The 17,376-nt window shown below is 36.3% G+C and overlaps 1 pseudogene; it reads left to right on the top strand.

Annotated features, from left to right (window-relative positions):
• The first annotated feature begins 753 nt into the window (after positions 1 to 753).
• LOC120592026 (uncharacterized) lies at positions 754 to 872 on the top strand (annotated as a pseudogene).
• The last annotated feature ends 16,504 nt before the right edge of the window (positions 873 to 17,376 follow it).

Here is a 17,376-nt window from a genome sequence, read left to right as displayed (position 1 = left end):
GCGTACAGGTAAATAATATACATCTTGACCTCATCCCAAGTAACTATGAATACCTCCTACGTTAATGGGGGACTGGAAAGCTATATATGTGGGTATTTGTTCAACCTCCTAATAAGACAAAAGATGTACATTCTATACATATATAATATCATGTCTTCTATCATTCTATAAAGTGGACTAAATGTAATGCTAGATTTAAAGAGCTGGATTGCCAATTCAACCTGTAACCACTCCTGGTGGTAGAATAGCTCCTATGGCTTTTGTCAGATATTGTCCAATTTTTTCAGTCCAGATAAATGAACACAGTTTGTTTTTCCATTTTGTCAAATGGAAAATTTCCAATTTTGCAATTTGTCATTTAGCTAATATTTTATGCAAAGTAGGAATGGAACTGTAGGCAGCTGAACATAGATAGCTATGATGGCAAAGATTTTTGCCTCTTCGAAAAACAAAATGTGTTACTCCCTTGCCTAAATTTTCCATGACTCCTGTGATAGGCATAAGTCCAAGATGGCCTCGAAGATTCCTGTTCCATGATATATATGCATTGTATAACCCCTTAGCCTTGAGTGGGGAGGAATCTGTGAATATGATGGCATAATCCTTCACTGATTAGGTAACAGTTGACTTTGAGTTAATCCAAAGGGAAAATATCCAGGTGAACTTGACCTAATCAGGTGATCTCATGCTCCTCCCCTCCAGTTTCATTGAGGTATAATTGACAAATAAAATTTTATATATTTAAAGTGTACAGTCTATGGCCATACCATCCTGAACATGCCCGATCTTGTCTGATCTCAGAAGCTAAGCAGGATTGGGCCTGGTTAGTACTTGGATGGGAGACCATCAAGGAATATCAGGTGCTGTAGGCATAAAAAAAAATAAAGTGTACAATGTGATAATTAGATATATGTTTACACTGTAAAATTATTACCACAATCAGGTTAATTAATTCACTCATCACCTCACGTAGTTACTTTTTTGGGGGGCATGAAAATGCTTAAGATCTACTCTCAGCAAATTTCAAGTATATGATACAGTATTAACTATATTCATAATGCTTAATTGTATATCTCTAGAAGTTATTTATCCTATAACTGAATGCTTTTATCCTTAGAATAGCATCTCTCCATTTCTCCCTTAGCCTTCAGCCCCTGGTAACCACCATTCTACTCCGTTTCTATGAATTTGACTTTTTTTTTTTTAAAAGATTGCACATACAGTATGTGTCTTTGTCTGCCTTATTTCACTTATATAAGATCCTCCTGACTAATCTATGTTGTCTCAAGTGGCAGGATTTGCTTTTTCTAATGGCTGAATAATATTCTATTGTATATTTTCTCCCCAGCCCGAGTTTTATTGAGATATAATTGACATAAAGCATTGTATATGTTTAAGGTGTATAGCATCCGAATTACACATATTGTGAAATGATTACCACAATAAGTTTAATTAACATCCATCATCTCATAGAAACAAAAAAAAAGGGATTTTCCTTGTGATGAGACAACTCTTAGGATATATTCTCTTAATAACTTTCATATATACCATATATCAATGTTAACTGTAGTTATCATGTTGTCCATTATATCCCTAGTAATTATTTATTTTATAACTGGAAGTTTGTACCTTTTGGCCATCTTCATTCAGTTTCCTCACTCCACCTTTGGTAACCACAATCTTATATCTTTTTCTATGAGTTTGGTTTTTTTTTTCTTTTAGATTCCACATATAAGCAAGATCATACAGTATTCGTCACATTGTCTGTGTATAAATTTTATATACACACATATCTTTATTCATTCATCCATTAATTAACATTTAGGTTGTTTGCATATAAAAGCTATCGTGAAAAATGCTGCAGTGAACATGAGAATGCAGATATCTATTTGGGACACTGATTTCTTTTCCTTTGGATATATGACAGAAGTGGGATTGCTTGATTATATGTTAGTCCGATTTTTAAATTTTTATGAATCTCCATAATGTATTTCATCATGGCTATGTCAATTTACATACCAACAGTGTACAAAAATTCCCTTTTCTTCACAACCTTGCCAACATTTGTGATGCCTTTATACTATCTTTTTGATGGTAGTCATTCTAACAAGTGTGAGGTGATAGCTCATTTTGGTTTTGAATTGCATTTTTCTGACGATTAGTGATGTTTAGCACATTTTAATGTACTTTTTGGCCATTTGCATGTCTTTTTGGAAAAATGTCTATTCAGGTCCTTTGCACATTTTATTTTATTTATTTATTTTATTTTAGTTGTACTGAAATCTCATTTTATTTATTTATTTATTATTTTTTAAAAAATTAAGTTTATTTGGGTGATATTGGTTAACACAATTATATAATATTCAGGTGTACATTATAATTTTACATCTGTATATTCTATTGTGTGTTTACCACCCAAAGTCCAGTTTCCTTCAGCTACCATATATTTGATCACCTTTACCCACTTCACTCTACCCCTACCTCCTATATTTGTACACTTTTACCCTGTCTACCATCCCTCATGTCTCCCACCCCTGACCCTTTGGTAATCGTTAGTCTATAGTCCATGACATGAGTCACTGTTTGTCCTGTTCTTTTGTTGCCTTTAGGTTTATATCCCACATATAAGTGATATCATGTGATTTTCAACTTTTTCTGTCTGGCTTATTTGGCTTAGCATGATTATCTCCAGGTCCATCCATGTTGTCACAAATGGCAGTATTTCATCTCTTCTTATGGCTGAGTCATATTCCATTGTATATATGTACCACAGCTTCTTTAGCCAATCATCTATTGTAGGACACTTCAGTTGCTTCCATGTCCTGGCCACTGTGAATAATGCTGTTATGAACATTAGTGTGCAAATATCTTTATGGATATGAGTTTTCAAGTCTTTGAGGTAAATACCTAGTAGAGGGATTTGCTGGATCATATGGTAGATCAATTCTTAGTTTTCTGAGGAACTTCCATACTGTTTTCCATAGTGGCTGTACCAATTTGCAGTCCCATCAGCAGTGTATGAGGGTTCCTTTTTTCTCAGCATCCTCTCCAACATTTGTTATTACTTGCCCTGCTGATTATAGCTATTCTAACAGGTGTGAGGTGGTACCTCATTGTGCTTTTGATTTCCATTTCCCTAATAGCTAGTGATATTGAGCATCTTTTCATATATTTATTGGCCATTTTTATGTCCTCTAGGGAGAAGTGTCTGTTCAGGTCCTCTGCCCATTATTTGATTGGATCATTTGTTTTTTGTTGTTATTGAGTCGTGTGAGTTCTTTGTATATTTGGATATTGAAGGCATTGCTTGCAAATATATTATTACATTCAGATGGCTGTCTTCACCTTGTTGATGACTTCTTTTGCTGATCAGAAGCTTTTTAGTCTGATGTCGTTCCATTCATTTATTTTTGTTTTTACTTCCCTTGCCTTCGAAGTCAAATTCATAAAATTCTCTTTAAGTTCATGGTCCTTGAGTTTCGTTCCTGTTTTCTTCTATGCAGTTTATTGTTTCAGGTTTTATATTCAGGTCCTTAATTCATTTTGAGTTAATTTTGGTGTGTGGTGATAGGCAACAGTCTAGTTTCATTCTTTTGCAGGTGGCCTGTCAATGTTCCCAGCACTATTCATTGAAGAGGCTTTCCTTTCTCCACTGCTTGGATTTTAAATTATTTTTGGTCGAAAATTATTTGTCCATATAAATATGGTTTACTTCTGGACTCTCTATTCTGTTCCACTGGTCTGTGTGTCTGTTTTGCTGCCAATACCATGCCATTTTGATTACTGTTGCTTTCTAGTATAATTTGAAGTCAGGCAGAGTGATGCTTCCAGCCTCATTTTTTTTCCTCAGGATGGCTTTGGCAATTTGAGGTCTTTTGTACCTCCATACAAATCTGATGATTTTTTTGTCCTGTTTCTTTAAAAAATGCCGATGGGATTTTGATGGGGATTGCATTAAATCTGTATAATGATTTAGGTAATAAGGTCATTTTAACTATGTTGATTCTTCCAATCCAAGAACACGGAATACCTTTCCATTTCTTTGTATCTTCTTCGATTTCTTTTAATAGAGTCTTGTTTTCATTATATAGGTCCTTCACATGTTTCATTAGATTTATTCCTAGGTATTTTATTTTTGCTGCAATTGCAAAAGGAATTATTTTTCCACTTTTTTTTCTGAATATAGAAACACTATGGATTTTTGAACGTTAATTTTGTATCCAGACACTTTACTGTATTTGCTTATTGTTTCTAGTAGTGTTCTTGTGGAGTCTTTAGAGTTTTCTATATAGAGAATCATGTCATCTGCAAATAGTGACCATTTGACTTCCTTGTTTCCTATTTGGATGCCTTTTTTAACTTTCTCTTGCCTGATTGCACTCGCTAGGACCTCCAATGTTATAACAGTGGCAATAGTGGACAGCCTTTCCTTGTTCCTGATGTTAGAGGGAAAGTTTTAAATTTTTCACCATTAAGTATAATGTTGGCTGAGGGTCTGTCATAGATGGCCTTTATTATGTTAAGGTACTTTCCTTCTATACCGATTTTGTTAAGTGTGTTGATCATAAATGGATGCTATAACTTGTATAATCATATAATTCTTATTTTTAAATTTGTTTACGTGGTGTATCACAATAATTGATTTGAGTATGTTGAACCATCCCTGTGCCCCTGGGATGAAGCCCACTTGATTGTGGTTTATTATCTTTTTACTATGTTGCTGTATTCGGTTCACTAGTATCTTATTTAGGATTTTTGTATCTGTGTTCATGAGAGATATTTGTCTGTAGTTTCTTTGTGTGTGTGTGTGTGTGTGTGTGTGTGTGTGTGTGTGTGTGTGTGTGTGTGTGATCCTTACCAGGTTTTGGTATCAGAGAATTATTGGCCTCATAAAATGAGTTGGGAAGTAATGCCTCCTCTTCGATATTTTGGAAGAGTTTGAGAATAGGTATTAAATCTTCTTTGAGTATTTCGTAGAACTGACTGGTGAAGCCATCTGGTCCTGGACTTTTACATTTTGGTAGGTTTTCGATGATTGTTTCAATTTCCATACTGCTGATCAGTCTATTTAGATTTTCTAGATCTTCTTGATTCAGTCTAGGAAGGTTGAATTTTTCTAAGTACTAGTCCATTTCTTCTAGGTTATTAAATTTGGTGTTATATACTTCTTCATAGTATTTTGTATAATCCTTTGTATTTCTGTGATGTCAGTCATAATTTCCCCTTTTTGATCCCCAAATTTATTTGTGTCTTTTCTTTTTTGTCTTTAGTGAGTCTAGCCGGTGGTTTGTCAATTTTATTAACCTTCTCAAAGACTAGCTCTTTGTTGCATTTATTTTTTTATTGTTTTTTTTTGTTGTTGTTTTCAATTTTATTTATTTCTGCTCTTATTTTATTTCTTTCCTTCTGTTGACTTTAGGCTTCATTTGTTCTTCCTTTTCTAGTTTTTAAAGATGAAGTGTTAGGTTGTTTATTTGGGCTCATTCTTGTTTTTGAAGGTAGGCCTGTAATGATATGAACTTTCCTCTTATGACCGCTTTAGCTATGTCACAAAAGTTTCATATGTTGTACTATCATTATCATTCTTTTCTATACATCTTTTGATCTCTTTTTATTTCTTCTCTGACCTACTTATTCTTCAGTAGCATGTTGTTTAATTTCCATGTATTTGTGGTTCTTCCTGATTTCTTTGTGCAGTTGATCTCTAGTTTCAAAGTACTATGATCAGAGAATATGGTTGGTATCATTTCAACCCTCTTATATTTGTTGAGGCTATCTTTTTATCTCAGTATGTGGTTGATTCTTGAGAATGTTCCATGTGTACTGGAGAAGAATGTATAAGCAGCTGTTTTGGTATGGAAGGCTCTGTATATGTCAATTATGTTCAGTTGGTCTAATGTGTCATTTAAGGTTGTTAATTCCTTATTGATTTTCTGTTTGGATGACCTGTCCATATCCAACGGTTTGGTATTTAGGTCCCTTACTACGATAGTGTTTTGCTGTGTTTCTCCCTTTAGTTCTGTTAGTTATTGCTTTACATATTTCAGGGCTCCCTGATTGGGAGCACAGGTATTAATACGTGTTATGTCTTCTTGGTGCATGATTCCTTCTATCGTTTTGAAGAGTTCCTCAGTATCTTTCTTTACCTTTTTTATTTTGAAGTCTAGTTCATCTGATATTAGTACTGCTACTCCTGCTTTTCTCTGAATGCCATATGCATGCAGTATCATTTTCCACCCTTTCGGTTTGAGTCTGTATTTGTCTTTGGAGCTGAAATGTGTGTCCTGGAGGCAGCATATGGTTGGGTTTTGTTTTTTGATCCAATATGCAACTCTGTGCCTTTTTATTGGTGAGTTCAGTCCATTTATGAGGTCTTCTTATAACCATTTTATCTTTTGCTTTCTGATATCTTGGTGTTTTCATTGCTTTCTTGTCCTTGGTTTTTCTGTTTTCTTTATTTTGGTTGGCTTTTGTGGATTTTGCCTCTGGTTCTTGTTTTATTTTAGATACTTCATTCTGAATCTTTGGTACGTGGTTACCATTACGAATATGAAAAGAATAGTGATATATATATATACACATACACGAGTCAATTTTCTTCTGCGTGTGCCTTATCTCCATTTCCTTTTGCGCATTTGGATCTTGAATCCTCCTCTTTTCAGTCATTGTTATCTCAGTTTGCCCCCATGTATGCTGAACTTTCATTACTATCTTGTTATAACAATTTACTTCTTAATATTTAAGCTATAATGCCCTGTTCTTAGTTAGAGTTGTACTCCTCTGCTTCTATTTACCTGATAGTCACCTTTCTCCTAATTATGTATATATATTTTTTGTCATTTTGTTTTAGGTGAGCTGACACCTTTCAGTATTTCCTGTAGTGCAAGACTCTTAGTGGAGAATTCCCTCAATTTTTGTATGTCTGGAAAGTCTTAATTTTTTCTTCATATCTAAAGTAGTGCTTAGCTAGATACATTATTCTAGGCTGGTAGGTCCTTTCACTTTGTTTAAAGTAATAGTTTAAATATTTGATTCTATTCCTTTCTGGCTTATAATATTTGTGCTGAGAAGTCCGATGATAATCTAATGGGTTTTCCCTTATACGTTACCATTTTCTTCTCCCATACTGTTTTGAGAATTCATCTTTGTCATTAATTTTTGATAACTTTAATACAATGTGTCTTGGTGAAGGCCCTTTTGGGTTGAGATAATTGGGTGTTCTATTGACTTCTTGAATTCCAAGCTCCAGCTCATTCCTTAGACTTGGGAAATTCATGTCAACTATTTGTTTGAAAATGCTTTCTAATCCCTGCTCCTTTTCCTCCCCTTCGATAGTGCCCATTATTCTTATATTTCTTCTCCTGATGGTATTAGCTATTTCTTGTATTTCTCTTTCATTATTATTTTTTTCTTTCATTATTTTTCATTCTCCAGTTTTTCTCTTCTTCCTTCTGATTTATTTCTAGAATTCTGTCTTCGATATCACTGTTCCTTTCCTCCATTTGGTCGACTCTATTTTCCAAGCTTGCTATTTCATTTTTCTTCTTGTTCAGTGTGTTCTCCATCTCCAGAAATTCTATTTGGTTCTTTTTGAGGGTTTCAATCTCTTTGCTAAAGAACTCATTCTCCTCTGTAGTTGCTTTTTTTTCAGTTTCTGAAATTGTTGATATGAATTGTTTCGATCTCATTGAGGTTTTTTCAGAAGTACCATCCTGAATTCTGTCATTTAAGTCGCATATTTGTATGTCTGTAAGCTTATTTTCTGGAGATTTTTCTCTTTCTTTCTGAGCTGCCTTGTCGCCTTGGTTGTTCATAGTGTTTAAAGGGCTATTTCCCACCTGAGAATTAGTAAGTGTATTTTGCTTTTTTCCCAGAAAGATGATTTATTATATACTGTGTCTCTTTAGCCTTTTGTAAAGAAGTCGCTTTTCTTTTGGTTTCCAGTAGGTGGCGTCTAAGCCTCTTGGATCCTTACTTCATATAAAGTCGTAGTAATGCTTTTTTTTTCTTATAGATATTCAATCACGCTCACTACCCTGTCTCATTCCCTGTCAGTTTTAGCAACAGTTTCAGTGGCGTTTGCTCAGATTCTCCTGGCGCTCTATGGTGTTTGGTCTTGGAGGTAATGGGGGAGGGGCCTTCTGGGTTGGGGAATGGGGCTGCTTTTCAGCCAAGTTTTTTGCAACTGCGGATGCTAATATTCAACTGTTGCTTCTCTGCCATTCCCACTCTCTGCTGTCCCCACTTCTCTTCTTTCTGCCCTGATCCCTGGGTAATGCTGTTGCATGGAGCTCACAGCTCTCTTAGGCAGGGTTGTTCAGGGAACCCACTGCACATTCTTTCCTCCCTCTACACTTGCTTGGAACTCATGTGGCTGCCAGAGGCACCTTCTTTTTCTCCCAGTCTACCACCCGACTCCTGGGATTTTGACCTGTGGTAGCTCTTATTCGCAGATCCTACACTCAGGCTTGCTGGTGTGCAAGTTGGATGTTTTTTTGTTGAGTTTTAGATGTTCAGTTTATTGTTGTTTCAAGGGGAGAGATCTGGGGATGTCTCCCACTCTGCCATGTTTTTCGGAAAAATCAGAATATAATTTTAAAAATAAAGTTAGAGCTTGTTTTCAAACAAATCTTTGAGCGTCTCTAGAGGCAGCCTGGAATAAATTTTATTCATACATTTATTTATTCATTTATTATTTTTTTTACTTTCTAAAGTTTTTTTTTGGAATCGATTTTAAATAAAGTTAATTAAATGATTTCTGTCAATGGAGATGATCATCCCAGTGATAAAGAAACCATATCTTGTTAAAACAATAGTACAAGCACATACGCTAAATTAGAAAAGTCATTGAGAAACTATGGTCTTTTCTTAAAAGACATATTATCTTGTTTTACTGCTAAAAGAACCTTATAGCAGTAGTTGTAGCAGAAGCATGAATTTTGCTTTCTTAATGGTCATATACATCCCTGGTGCCTAGACTTTGGTGGCTGTTGCTGCTGCTGCAGCCACCACTACTACTATAAGAAACTAGAACTCTTTCAACAGGAGGTAGGAGAAAAAGCTAATCCCATGTTTTATAGAGGGAAAAAACTGGAGATGGCTTTGAACATCTTCCTTCCAATCATAACATATTAACCCTTTATTGGATGTATCAAGGGAAGAGGCTATCTTCTGCCATGTCGTAGGCTGTCTTTTTGTTTTGTTGATGGTTTCTTTTGCTGTGCAAAAACTTTTTAGTTTGGATACATTTTGTTTCCCTTGCCTGAGAAGACATATCCAAAAGCATATTATTAAAATGGATATAAAGAATTTGTTGCCTATGATTTCTTTTAGGAGTTTTATGGTTTTGAGGCTTACATTTAAGTCTTTAATTCATTTTTCAGTTTATTCTTATATATGGTGTAAGAAAGTGATCCAGTTTCATTGTTTTGCATGTGTCTGTCCAGTTTTCCTAACACTCTATTGAAGAGCCTATCTTTACCCCGTTGTATATTCTTGAGTCTTTCATCATAGATTGACCATATAGGTGTAGCTTTATTTCTGGGCTCTCTATTCTGTTCCATTTATTTGCCTGCTTTTATGCCAGAACCATGCTGTTTTGAATACTATAGCATTGTAGTATAGTTTGATGCCATATAGTGTGATACCTTCAACTTTGTTCTTTATCAAGATTGCTTTGGCTCTTCAGGTTCTTTTCTGGTTCCATAGAAATTTAAGAATATGTGTTCCAGTTGTGTAAAAAAAAGTCAGTTGTATTTTGACAGACTGCACTGAATCTGTAGATTGCTTTGGGTAGTACAGATTTTAAAGATATTGATTCTTCTTATCCATGAGCATGGTATATCCTTTCATTTATTTGTACCTTCTTCAATTTCTTTCTATAATGTCTTATAGTTTTCTGAGTACGGGTCTTTCACTTTGGGGGTGAAATTCATTCCTAGCCATTTTATTCTTTTCAGTGCAATTAAAGATGGGATTGTTTTCTTAATTTTTTCTCTCTGATAGTTCATTATTGGTGTATAAAAATGCAACCAATTTTTGAATATTTATTTAGTATCTCACTAATTTATTGAATTAATTTATTAGTTATGAGTCTTTTTTGGTGAAATCTTTAGAGTTTTCTATATATAGTATTATGTCAACTGCAAATAATGACAGTTTTACTTCTTTTTAATTTGGATGCTTTTTATTTCTTTTTCTTGTCTGATTGTTGTGGTTAGGACTTCCAATACTATGTTGAATAAAAGTGGTAAAAGGGAACATTCTTGTCTTGTTCCTGATATTAAGAAATCTTAATTAACTCTTTCAGCTTTACCCCGATGAGTATGATGTTAGCTGTGGGTTTGACATATATAACCTTTATTTTGTTGAGGTAGGTTTTCTCTATCCCCACTTTGCTAAGAGTTTTTGTCATAAAAAATGTTGAATTTTGTCAAATGCTTTTTGTACATCTATTGATTTAATCATATGATTTTTATCCTTTATGTGGTATAAACATTTCTTGATTTGCTGATATTGAACCAACCTTGGAATCCAGGAATAAATCACACATGATCATGATGTATGATCTTTTCAATGTATTGCTAAATTTAGTTTGCTAATATCTTTTGAGTTATTTTGTATCTATGTATATCAAGAATATTGGGCTAAACTTTTCTTTTTTGTAATGCCTTTGCATGGTTCTAATATCAGGGTAATTTTGGTCTCTTAAAATAAATCTGGTATCCTTCCCTCCTCTGCATTAATTTGGTATATTTTGAAAATTAGGTATTAATTCTTCTTTGAAAGTTTGCTAAAATTCACCTGTTTAGTCATTTGGTCCAGGACTTTTGTTTATTGAAAGTTTTAAAATTACTGATTTGATTTTGTCAGTAGTCATTGTTCTGTTCAGATACTCTGTATCTTTCTGATCCAGTCTCAGAAGATTTTATGTTTCTAGGAATTCACCCATTTCTTACAAATTCTTCAATTTGTTGGCATATAATTGTTCATAGTATTTCCTTATAATCCTTTGCATTTCTCTGGTGTCAATTTTTATATCTCCAATTTTATTTTTGGTTTTCTTTATTTGGGCCTCCTCTTTCTCTTTTTTGATGAGTCTAGCTTAAGGTTTATCATTTTTGTCTTTTCAAAGAACTAGCTCTTGATTTCATTGATGTTTTTCTATTATTTTTTAATTAAAAAAATGTTTAGAATCTATTTCATTTATTTCTGCTCTGATCTTTTTTATTTCCTTCCTTATACTTTGGGCTTTGTTTGTTCAAGTTTAGGATATGACTGTTTATTTGAGATTTTTCTTGTTTCTTGAGATTGGAATGTATTGCTATGTATTTTCTTCTTAGAACTGCTTTGGCTGTATCCCATAGATTTTTGGGTCATTGCCTTTTCATTTTCCTTAAGATATATATTTTTTATTTCTCCCTTGATCTCATTGTTAACCCATTGTTTAGCAGCATGTTATTTAGCTCTGTGTTTGTGTTCTTCAGTTTTCTTGTAATTGATTTCATTTCATAGCACTGTGAGATTCATATCAAAAGATGGTTTTAATCTTAAATTTATTGAGCCTTGTGTCATGGCCTAATATGAGTTCGTTCTGGTAAACGTTCCATATGCACTTGAAAAAAATGTACATTCTGCTTCTTTTCGGTAAATATCCTAAAATACAACTAAGTCCATTGGTCTAATGTGTCATTTAGGGCTGTTTCCTTGTTGATTTTCTGTTTGGAGGATCTATCCACTGATGTCAAAGCCCCCTAACTTTTGTTGTTTTACTGTCAATCCCTGCATGTCATTATTTTGCTTTATATATTTAGGTGCTTTTATGTTGGGTGAATAGATATTTACAAGAGTTATATTCTCTTGTTGGATTGATCTCCTTATCCTTATAAAGTGCTCTTGTATCTTGTTACAGCCAGCCCTTATTTTAAAGTCTATTTTATGTGATGTAAGTTTTGCTACCCCAGTTTTTTAAAAATTTCTATTTGCATGAAATATCTTTTCCCATCCCTTTACTTTGTCTATGTCTTTTAATCCAAGGTGGGTCTCTTGCAGGTAGCATATGTACAGGTCTTGATTTTTTTTTTTTTTTTTACCCAGCCACCTCATGTCTTTCGAATTGAACATTTAGTCCTTAACATTAAAGTAATTATTGATAGGTATGTAGTTAGTGCCATTTTATTCTTTTCTGATTGATTCTGTAGTTCTCTGTTCCTTTCTTATTCTCTTGCTCTTCTATGTTGATAACTCTCTATAGTGTTGTGTTTGGATTATTTTGTTTTTTTTTTTTTTTGTATAACTTGTAGATATTTGGTTTGTGGTTACCATGTGCTTCATATGTACAAAGCTATGTTTATACTACTCTATATCGAGTTGGTGGTCACTTAAATTCAAGCAAATTCTAAAATCACTACAATTTTTACTCACCCACTCCATTTGTTTTTGTCTTTTACTTCCTGTTTGTGTATATCCCTTAATTTATTGTTGTAATCATATATGGTCTTTCTACTTTTCCCTTTTAACTTTTGTGCTAGCTTTATAATTGGTTGATCCACTGCTTTTACAAAGGTTGCCTTAGTTAAGATTTTTTTCTTTCCTCTATTTTCTTATTCATGTTTGCTTTTTTCCTTCTTAAAAAGATCCTTTAAGGATTTCTTATAATACTGGTTTAGTGATCTCCTTTAGCTTTTTCTTCTCTGAGAAATGATCTCTCCTTCAATTCCAAACGATAGCCTTGCTGAGTAGAGTAATCTTGGTTGTAGGTCTTGGTTTTCTTATTACTTTGAATGATTCATTCCAATCCCTTCTGGTCTGCAATGTTTTTGTTGAGAAATCAGCTGACAATCTTATGGAGCTCCCTTGTATGTTAATAACTCGAATTCCTAGCTGCTTTTAAGATTCTTTGTTTTTAATTCTGGCATTTAAATTATGTGTGTTGGTGTGGGCCTCCTTGGTTCATCTTGTTTGGGATTATATGTGCTTCCTGAATTTGCCTTCACTGGTTAAAGAAAATTTCCATCACTTCTTCAAATAGGCTTTTTTTTAAACAATATATATTTTTTTAATTTTCAGTTATAGTTGGCATACAATATATTAGTTTCAGTTGTACAACATAGTGAATAAATATCTATATAACTCGCAAAATGATCACCGCAATAAATCTAGTACCTCTCTGACACCGTACAGTTATTGACTACATTCCTTATGCTATACTTTCTATCTCTATGACTATTTTGTAATTTTCAATTTGTAATTCTTAATCCCTTTCCCCCTTTTCACTGATCCTCTCTACTTCCTCTCATCTGGTAACCCTCAAAATGTTCTCTGTATCTATGAGTTTGTTTTTGTTTATTTTGTTAGATTCCACATGTATGTGGAATCATATGGCATTTGTCTTTCTCTGACTTACTCCACTCAGCACTCTCTAGATCCATCATGAAATATCTTTTTCCATCCCCTTACTTTCAGTCTGTATGTGTCTTAATCTGAAGTGAGTCTCTTGTAGGCAGCTTATGTAAGGGTCTTGTTTTCTTATTCTTTCAGCCATCTTATCTTTTGATTAGAGCATTTAATTCTTTTTCATTTTCCTTCCTCTTTAATTTACCCCCCGGCCCACTTCCACCCCTGACCTATGGATGTTGCCGTTTCCCTTTAAGAACTGGATCTCTGAAGGTGAGGCGTCTCCTCCCACACACTTGCGGTGTGCACCCGGGGCCTGGCACCCCCAGGGCCTAGCATCCCCGGCGCACTAGATGGGCCTGGCACACCCAGGGCCTGGCGCACCTGGGGTATGGTCGGTCCGTGGCTCCACCTGGGGCATGAACTCAGGACCTTCTGCGTGTAAAGCAGACGTGCTAACTACTACACTATGGAGCACCCCTTGAAGTTACTTGTTGATAGATACATAGTTATTGTCATTCTTTATTCATATTTATGATACATATTTTTTCTTCTTAAAAAAGTTGCTCCAGCATTTCCTGTAATGCTAGGTTGGTGTTGAGGAATTCCTTTAGCTTTTTCTTGTCTGGGAAACATTTATCTGTCCTTTGATCCTAAATGATAGCTTTGCCAGGTAGAGTAATCTTGGTTGTAGGTCCTGGCTTTTTATCACTTTCAAAATCTTATGTCAAGTGCTTCTGGTCCACAAATTTTCTGTTGAGAATTTGGCTGACAGTCTTATGGGAGCTCCCTTGAAGGTAACTAATTGCTTTTTTCTTCTTGCTTTTAAAGTTCTTATTTGAATTTAACCTTTGGCATTTTAATTATGATGTGTCTTGGTGTGGGCCTCTTTGAGTTCATCCTGTTTGGGAGTCTATGCACTTTCAGGGGTTGTATGTCAATTTCCTTCACCAAGTTAGAGAAGTTTTCCATCATTTCCATCATTTCCATCACAGGTTTTCAACTTTTTGCTCTCTCGCTTCTCCTTCTGGTACCCCTATGATATGAATGTTGTTATGCTTGATATTGTCTCAGAGGCTCCCTAAACTTTTTTTTTTTCGATTCTTTTTTCTTCTTGCTGTTTTGATTGGGTGTCTTCTGCTACTTCATCCTCTATGTTGGTGATTCGAACCTCTGCTTCATCCACTCTGTTGATTCCCTCTAATATACTCTTCATCTCGGATATTGTATTCTTCACTTCTGACTGGTTCCCTTTTAAGTTTTCTTTCTCCATTTTTTAAAAAAATTTCTCTTTGTTCAAGTTCTGAGTCCATCTACTCGTCCTCTAAGTTCCTTGAGCATCCTTATAACCAGTGTTTTGAACTGTGCATCTGGGAAATTGCTTGTCTCCATTTTGGTGAGTTCCTTTTCTGGAGCTTTGTTTTGTTCTTTCACGTGGAACATGTTTCTTTGTCTCCCCATTTTGGCTGCCTTCCTGTATCTGTTTCTATGCACTAGGTAAAGATCGTAAGTCTCCCAGTCTTAGGAGAGTGGCTTTATGTAGTAGGTGTCCTGTGGGGCCCAGTGGCAGAGTCATGGGAGGGGTCTCGCTGCAAGCAAAATTTAGCCACAGCCTGTGTGCCTCCAGGGCCACATGGTAAGAGTTACCAAGCAATCCACAGATGGCTGCCACCCTTGCTAGGCTTATAGGTGCCTTGAAGGGTCAAGTCAGAAACTGAGGCCAGCTGCCACTAGTGCGGGTCTTGGGGCTGCTCTGCAAGAGGTACAGGGCAGGCCAAAGCCAGATGCTGCTTCTTTGGGTCTTTTCAGCCTTTGAGAGGTTAGGAAAGTATACAGCAAGAGCCAACACAGGCCATTTGTATGGAATAAAGTACTGGAAGTGGCTTGCGTTGGCCCACAAGTTAGGAGAGGCAAGTCTCAGGGAATCATCTGGGTGGAGTGACCTGTGTTATCCAAGTTGATGGCAACTCAGATATGGTGGTGCCTGTGTCAGGATATGGAAGTTGGGAGGGCTCAACAAAGGAACAATGGATACTGCCAGCACTTCTGTCCAGGAGAAAGCTGCCCCTCTACCCCTCCCCCAAACTCTGACAACTCAGTGTCTCCCTGTGTCCCTGGTGCTCCTCAAGCAGCTGCTCCATAGCTGAAGCTCAGAGTGACCGAGTCAGCCAACAAGTCTGGGCATGGGCCCTCTAAGAGGAAAGTCTGACTCCCACAGCCCTCTGTCTCACTCAGCTGCAACCTCTGCTGGTTCTAATAGCCAGAGGTTGTGGGAACTGGAAGCCTGGGCTGAGAACCTCAGTTTGGGGCCAGGACCCGTCACTTCTTAGGTGGGGGAGGGGGCTCTTGATTCTCAATTGCCACACGTGGCTGTGGTCCAGGCCAATTCTCATCTCTGCCCCTCTTACCTTTAGCTTTTTCTTGTCTGGGAAACTCTTATCTGTACTTCGATTCTAAATGATAGCTTTGCCAGGTAGAGTAATCTTGGTTGTAGGTCCTGGCTTTTTATCACTTTCAATATCTTATGCCAAGTGCTTCTGGTCTGCAAATTTTCTATTGAGAATTTGTCTGACAGTCTTATGGGAGCTCCCTAGTTGTAGGGCTTCTGTTCAGCTCCTGACCTCAGGTGACTCCGTGTGATGGTTGCTCTATAGTTCCGTTATAATTTTGGTGTGGTCACAAGAGTAGGCATGCACAGCATTCACTTTCCATGCCATCTTGACTGAGAGAGCTCCAAACAGCTTTTCAATCCTTTGCTCTCAATCTTCTTCTGGTACCCATATGATGTGAATATTGACACATGTTATGTTGTCCCCCAAATCCCTTAAACTATCCTTATTTTTTTATTCTTTTCTTTTTGTTGTTTCAACTGGGTGTTTTCCACCTGTTTGTCTTCCAGATCACCAATTCAGTCCTCTTCTTTAGATAATTTGATACTGATTTCCTCTGTTTTCTTCATTCCAGTTACTTTAACTTCATTTCTTACTGTTTTTAAAATGCTTCCTGTTAGTTGATGTTCTCATAGAGTTCATCTATTCTTCCCTTACATTCATTGAGCATCCTTATAACCAGTGTTTTGAACTCTATCTGGTAGATCACTTGTTTCCATTTCATTTAGTTCTTTTTCTAGAATTTTGTCCTGTTCTTTCATTTGAGACATGTTTGTCTCCTTTTGGCTGATTCCCTGTGTTTGTATTTATTAGGTAGATGTGCTATATCTCCCAGTCTTAGCAGAGCGGCCTTCTGTAGTGGATATTTTGTGGGGCTCAGAGGCACATTCTCCCTGGTCACCTAAGCTGAGTGCCCCAGGGGTGTCCCTTGTGTGGATTGTGTGTGCCCTCATGTTATAGTTGAGACTTGATTGCTGTATGGGTAGGACTGATCCTCAGGCTGCTGGCTGAAGGCTGACCATGACTATAGCAGACAAGCTGTTGTGTGTGGGCTGATTCCATGAATTTGGAATTGATTTAGTGGGGCTCTCATGAAACCAAGTCCACCCTTCGAGTATCATTTTTGGAGGTGGTTGGGGTGCTATGGTGTTGTTTGAAGCAGGCCATTGGGTGTGTTGTTTATGTAGCCTCTCATGAGGGGCTTCAGTGTAAGCCATCTTCAGATGCCACTTGTGCCTGAATTAGAGCCTCCTGGTGGGAAGTACAAAGTGATCTGACATTGGTTGCCTCTTGTGATGGGCCTGGATGCTCTTGAAGAGACTGCCGTGAACTGAGGTAGCTGCCACTTATGCTAGTCTTGGAACTCTTTGGTGAGTACCACAATGTTAGCTGAGGCCAGCCCCTACTTGTGCTGGGCTTTTGGACACTTAGTTAAAGCAATGTTCCAAGCCAACACTGGCCATAGCTTATGACAGGCTTGGGGTTGCTTATTACCAGTTGGTACAGGGCATGCTGAGGCCAGTCACTACTTGTTTGGGGTTGTGGACCTTTAAGAGATTTTAGTAAAGTCCACATGAGTCAAAGCAGGCCA

This window comes from Pteropus medius, unplaced genomic scaffold (genome assembly GCF_902729225.1).
Source record: "Pteropus medius unplaced genomic scaffold, Ma_sr-lr_union100, whole genome shotgun sequence".
In the NCBI taxonomy this organism is placed as follows: Eukaryota; Metazoa; Chordata; class Mammalia; order Chiroptera; family Pteropodidae; genus Pteropus; species Pteropus medius.
Note: the sequence above shows the minus strand (reverse complement) of the source record. Positions and strands in the feature narration are given on the sequence as shown.